The 6,928-nt window shown below is 34.6% G+C and overlaps 1 pseudogene; it reads left to right on the top strand.

Annotated features, from left to right (window-relative positions):
* Window positions 1–4,839: 4,839 nt before the first annotated feature.
* LOC111907232 (protein SIEVE ELEMENT OCCLUSION B-like) lies at window positions 4,840–6,673 on the top strand (annotated as a pseudogene).
* Window positions 6,674–6,928: the final 255 nt, after the last annotated feature.

Here is a 6,928-nt window from a genome sequence, read left to right as displayed (position 1 = left end):
TTCTTGACCTGTTTAATGTATTACATCTTAGATCACATATATTTTCTTCCTTAAGCTATAGATCTCGAGATTTCTTTCCTTTTTGGCACATATTTACCACATAATACATGAAATCACACATAACGTACACATACACATAGATCTACACATTTTACTTGTATTATCCCCAATAAAACTTGTGAAACCCGAAAATAGAGGGGTATGAACTCAACTTTGCTTGTTGTTTTCGATTTGAAGAAGAAATGGAAGAGTTTGATGTTGTTTTCAACTCTAGAAAGCTTCTTGAGAAGACTTTGGCTTAGATAGGTTCTAAGAGGCATGATCATGAACTTTCATGAGTTAGAAGAAGATTTATAAAATATTCAAGGAGCTAAACCATGGATCTAAGCATCAACTTACCTAGGATGATGATTTTTGTGGAAGAATCTTCTTGGAGCTCTTGTGATTCTCGAAATTTTTTATGGAGGGAGGATGACTTCTTGAGATATTTTTGAAAGAGAATGAGGTGGAGAGAGTGGGAATCGGCCAAGAAGAAGAAGAAGAGATGAGAGAAGGAGTGAGTTGACTTGCATGGAAATCCACCATGCAATAAAGAGGTGGCAAGTGCACAAAAATCCTCCAATTCTCTTTTATTTTTATTCCTTCTTCTTTTTCCTTTACATGGGGCGAGAATGGTTCTTAAGAAGGAGAAATTTGATTTATCACCACTAGAAAAATAGCCTTTTACGACACTCATTGCGCGTCGTAAATGGCTCAGACGACGCGCAAATGCGCGTCAAGGAAGGCCCTGTCATAAAGAGAGACGACGCGCATTTATGACACGCAATTACGACGCGTGTCTACGACACGCAATGCGTATCAAGGAAGGCCTTGTCATAAAGGAAGACGACACGCATTCACGTGTCGTAACCTTACGACGTGCGTGTTTTTGACACACAATGCGTATCAAGGAAGCCCTTGTCATAAAGGAAGACGACACGCATTTTTGCGTGTCATAATTTTAAATGCTTTTAAAATTATATATTTTTGATAGATTTACTAATTTTCAAATTAAATAACACATTAAAGGTTTCATAATACAAAATAAAATAACATAAACAATAAAGATAATTCATTGCATTGATATGTCAAATACATAGAATCATTAATTCCAATAGTAAGTAAATGTAACACATTGCTAATATTGCATAATATTTATTATAGAACACAAAACATGTACAAAGTCGAAACCATTGTTGCCGTCCTCAATGCTTCAAGATTTTTAGGACAAAGTTGCCAGATTTGCTCATATGATTCAGCAGCCTTGTGATAGTTTCCAGGCTCAACATAAATCGAGGCACGAGGATGTCTAAGACTCACATCTTCCGGATCTGCCTTTATTGCTCGGTTAAGACAATACCAGGATTGTTTATGGTTCCCTAGTTCCCTGCATATATTATCACAAGGTCATTTTTGGTAGAAAAATGCATCTAAATTGAATGTGTGTTGTGTTGGAAGAAAACTCACAAAGACCAAGTAACAAGTAGCTTCCAATTTATGGGGTTCACAGGGTTCCTTAATGGGCTTGTGCATGGTCAACATACTTATATTCCTTTCAGTGTAAGTTATCTCCATTATCACTAGCAAAATTTTCAGGAAAACCAATACATTTTCAACCATTTAATTTATCTGAAAAAGTTAATTAATATTTTTTCCCTTATAGAAAAACAATGTTTCTAATGGTTAACAAACTTTGTTTCATGGTCAAAAATTATATAACAACATTGTACTTTAAAAAGTCTATTGAATTATATTTATAGTAGTGTCATCCAAATACAAAACCATTTTCAATACTATATATAATAGCTTTTCAAAGTACAATGTCCAAATATGAAAATTTTATAAAAACCCAATGCATTAATACGAAATAAGAAATAAGAAATAAGAAATAACATGTTGTCAAGACTTATGTGCTCCAAGGGAGCGAAGCTCCTCTTGTTTGTCTGTTGTTAGGGTGTTTTGTGCCTCCCAATATCTTTGCCAATTGATTTTCCAAAGAAATGATACGTAAAGCATATGAGCCTATATATATAGTCTGTTTCATTTTAAAAAAAAGAAAAAAAATTACCTGCAAAACAAGGCTTCCGGAGTAGTCTACAATTCCTCCAACCACATCCAATCTTCCAGGTGCCCTTGCCACATATATCTCTTCCTATATAAGTAAACAATGCAACAAGAAGATTGGAATTTTCTTAAAAAAGGAAACAAGAACAACTTTCATCTGATCTAAATAAAATTTAAAATAAGTTGCATGATTGATTTTGCATTAGAAAACATTAATGAAATCTAGTCATAGTGTGACATGAGAATCTAGACCGGCTCTCGATCTTTCGTATGTGTAAAAAACATAAATGCCCTTTTTAAAAATAGCCCCAGAAAGCAGTTTCATATCCAATTTTTCCTGAAACAGTTTATGTCAAATGAGTCTGGAATGCAAAAGGAAAGAAAGCTTTTTTTTAGTTTATATATATATATATATATATATATATATATATATATATATATATATATATATATCACTAACCAAGCATGCAGTCAGATGCTTCCATGACATCAGGGGTATACACATCTTTTGCCATCTTCTTAAAATTGTGAGGAAGCTCCTGCTGATTGTCATGTGCTCCACAAACCTGAGCCATAGAACTTTTTGCACAAATTTTTTTTTAACATTGGATACAAAAGGGTAGATATGGAAAAAGAGAGAAAGAATACCAGGTAAATCCAACCAGGAGGCAAGTACTCCTCCTTTAAGTTCCAACTTAATGACTTCAAATTTTCATGCATTGAAGGTTAAAGTTTAAGTTATTTTATAGCATTTTGTCAGTTAAAAGTATTTCATATTTATTTTTTTAAAATTCTGCAGCAGACCCACTACGAAAAAGGTGGTTATGTTGTTAAAAGGTTATGAAAATTGGTCAATTTGTTAAATGGAATCATCCATTTTGGTCATTTTTTGATAATACCTAAATTATATTTTACTAATTACTTCTGTTTACTGAGTATCTTCTAAGAGAGAAAGCAAAATTATTATATTGTTAATGATGAATGAAAGAAATTAGTGAATTATGAAAAGTTAAACTTCACATAAAAAGATCCTCAACTTACTTGTCCACCAAAGTTGAGTACCATGGCCTTCTCATTGTCTTTGATACCTGATTCATCTCTTACCTGTGTTAGAATAGAACACAGAAAAGAAAAAAAAAAGAAATAAAGAGGAAGCAGTGTTGATGTAAAATGATTTTTTTTTAAAATGATATTGGCTACAAACCTCCAAGCACTATGGCATCACACAATCTCCTTGCCCCACTATCCTAAAACATAAAATTTTAAATTTTAAAAAATAAAAAGATTTAGTAATTTCTTTGAATTGAAAAACATTAGGTTTGAAGTAATTTGTAAATTTTCAACCTGATCTGATTTGTAATTCTTTCCATGAGCTGCATCCTGCAAAATCTTGGTTGCAACTTGAATGTATATTAAAAGAATAAAATTAATAGCAATGTACTCTGTATTTTACCGAATTTACCCTTGTTAAGTCTATCTAAAAAATATGATAATTTGCATAGAAGATGAATATATTAGAAATAAAAGGAGTAAAAAATGTAAGCTTTGTAGGCTTCATTCTAACAGATATGCTAAACTTACCAAAATCCCGATTGATTTATACAAGGTCTAAAAAATGGAGAGAAAATAACGAGGTTTTATGAAATTTTTTTGGTGGATTCATCTGACTCAATCTGTCCTTGAACCCTAACATCTTGAAATTCGTTTGTGAAGTCTGGAGTATTAGTTCTTGAACCCTTAGATATGGCTGTTTGTGCAGCCAAGCCAAGAGCTGTAGCTGGATTAACTCATATCAACTGCAGCGAATAGAGATAGAGGATTAGACCTGTGAGGACAGATTGGAACAACAATTTGAGGGATTTGGTACTACAACAGACTGTTTAGCACCTCCATCTGCTGTTTCTGCAATTTTTGTACTAAAGGTTGCACTTTGACCCTCTAATTTTTGGCCTTCAACACCATTCACCCAAATTTTAATCATTACCTGAAAAGTAAGCACATAAAAAGCATATCATGTGAACAAATCACCAATTCACGCTACAATCATCAATCATCAGTTAGTCTATGTATGTATGTATAATCAAATATGTGGCTTACCTTCAATTTCTCATGTCTGATAATTCTTTCACAGATGAGGAGTAATCTCTCCAATTCAACTTGCATGACGATTTTAAGAAAAAAAAATTAAGATTTTGGATTCAAATAATTGTTTTTATAAACAACAATATAACTTACCCTGACTTTCTTCAGAGAATTCCATTCTTCAACTCCATGTTTTTGAGTCTCGGCCTAGAATAAACAATAAATAAAGTATTGTAAGAAACTAGTATCATATTTGATAAAAACTAGAAACATAAAAACAAGAAGGTTGATAGTGATTAATGTTATGGTAAATAATAATAATAGTATATCACCTCATAAGTAACAATCACAATCAAGGAATATTACCTCAGCACAGAAGGCATGGACCCATTGACCATCAGTTGACTTCCTAAAAGCACCAGTATTGCCACCACATAAGCAACATTCCACTACACGAGACGCCTTCTCTGAGTAACTGAAAGATGGAACCCCTTGTTTCTAGAAGATGATGAATCTTTACATAACTCACAAAACCATGGACCTGTAGAATCTTTCAGCAAACCGATTCACTGTATTACCAAAACTGTTCTCCTTTTGGCTACCCTTCTTCACTTTTTCCTCTTTTTTCCCAGAATCCACACTTTCTTTCCCATTATGCCCATGCTTATCAACAATGAAAGATTTATTATTTGCAGCAACAAACTCCTGGTTCTTTTGATGATTCCAATGGATAACATTGGAACTAGAACCCTTGATCGAAGCTTGACAAGCTTATTGAGGTTTTTTTAATGATCCAAATGTAACTTTTTTTTACAGATAGCGTTCAAGTTCTTAACGGTTACAGATGGACATACGACAGCCCTTGCGTTATTCCACACTGTCGGAAACTTCCATTGGGATGCAAAACTGGTGCTAACTCTAGCAGCTTTTGCTCTCAACTATGGAGAATTCTGGCTTCCGGCTAAAATCTACTCATCAAACCAACTAGCAAAATCTATGGTTATCCTTAAACAAGTTCCAACAATCATGTAGCATACGGCTCCATTAAAACCTCGATTTGAAGCTCTTAAGAAACTAATCCATTTAATTCTGGAACTTACCATATGTATTGTCTAATTCAAGGAGCTTCCATCTATGTGCATAACTCCTGATATGTCGGCCATGTCATCAGCAATCAATACCATTCCGACAGTTGTCTACTGGAACATCAGAGGCATTATCACTTGTGCTACACAGATTGCTCACTTGACTAGCATGGGCCATGAGTAAATAAACTTTAACCCCATTTAGCAAAATAACATTTATAATGTACATAGAGTTATAAGGTTATATGGGATTTCTGGTATGAGATTTCATCAACAGAGATGCAATCATGGGAACTATCGTCATTGACTTCAAAGATTGATCATATGCATGAGTTTCTCAGGCGACAGTTGGAGAATTGCAATCATATTGTTGGTACGTATGCTATATATCCATTAACCTAAAAAAGATTCGATTACTTATACGTATATAGTAAAGGGTATCTTAATTCTTAAATCTTATTGTTGTTTGGTTGATGCAGAAGAAAAGAAAGAAATTGAATTCAGGAGGTCTTTCAATCAGCTGTTTGAAACAGGCCATATGGATAACATGAAAATCCTCAAAATCTTGATTAGTCCAAAGGATGATATACAACCACTCTTTGATTTCAATACAAAGATTAAGGTATACTATCAACACTTTTAATATTTACGATTTTGTTACTTGAGGAGGACATTTACGTCTTTTCCACACATAGGTTAGTCTGGAAGTCCTAAGGAGGAGGAACGTGTTGTTGTTGTTGATATCATGGCTAGACATGTCTTGTGAGGAGCTTTCGATTCTTGAAGAAATTTACAACGAGTCCTGCATTCACGGATCAAGGACGAATGCTCTTTATGAAGTCGTGTGGATTCCCATTGTGGACCCCTCTGTAAACTACACCAAAGAAATGGACAGGAAATTCGAGGAGATGAATGAGAAAATGTCATGGTATTCTGTATCCCACCCTTCGATAATAGACAAGGTTGTTATGAAGTGCATAGGAGACAGGTGGCATTTTAGAAAAAGTCCTATATTAATGGTGTTGGACCCATAGGGAAAGGAGTTGAGCCCTATTATGCAACAGATCAAGAAACTTCTAAGCTATGACAAAGATGGATCATGGGCTTTGTTGTGTAGAGGGTCAAAGATTCTGACTAATGGACATGGAACCACAATGATGCAAACACCATCTGACTTTGATATGTGGAAGAAAGATATTGAAACAAATGGGTTTGATTTTTTGTTTATGGAGTACCATGATAAGCTTCATGTTGCAGCGAATAATTGTTGTAGATTTGAGTTTCCAATAGCAGCAAGTAGAGTCCCTGATGGGATGCGATGCCCTGAGTGTCATCGTTTCATGGAGAAATACATTGCTTTTCTTTGTTTCCATGATCAAGATGGCCTACTTGAACTCGATTGAGAATTATCTACATACAACTATGGAACTACCAATCACAAGGTAATCCTCAGCTTCCATAAGAGTTCTGAGAAGATAATCGCCCCGATTAGGTTTCCTAGCTTTATGCAAACCCTCCAATTTCCACTCCGCTTTCCTGATTCCTAACACAACAGCTCCAGTAGCACTTGGCTTTCGTCGGGCATGGTGAATAGTAGACGAAGACTGATCGACAACCCCATGAGGAATAACATCGCTTAAATTGACCTCAGTCCACAC

Source organism: Lactuca sativa, chromosome 5 (genome assembly GCF_002870075.4).
Source record: "Lactuca sativa cultivar Salinas chromosome 5, Lsat_Salinas_v11, whole genome shotgun sequence".
NCBI classification, from domain to species: Eukaryota; Viridiplantae; Streptophyta; class Magnoliopsida; order Asterales; family Asteraceae; genus Lactuca; species Lactuca sativa.
This window is presented reverse-complemented; position numbering and strand designations above follow the sequence as displayed.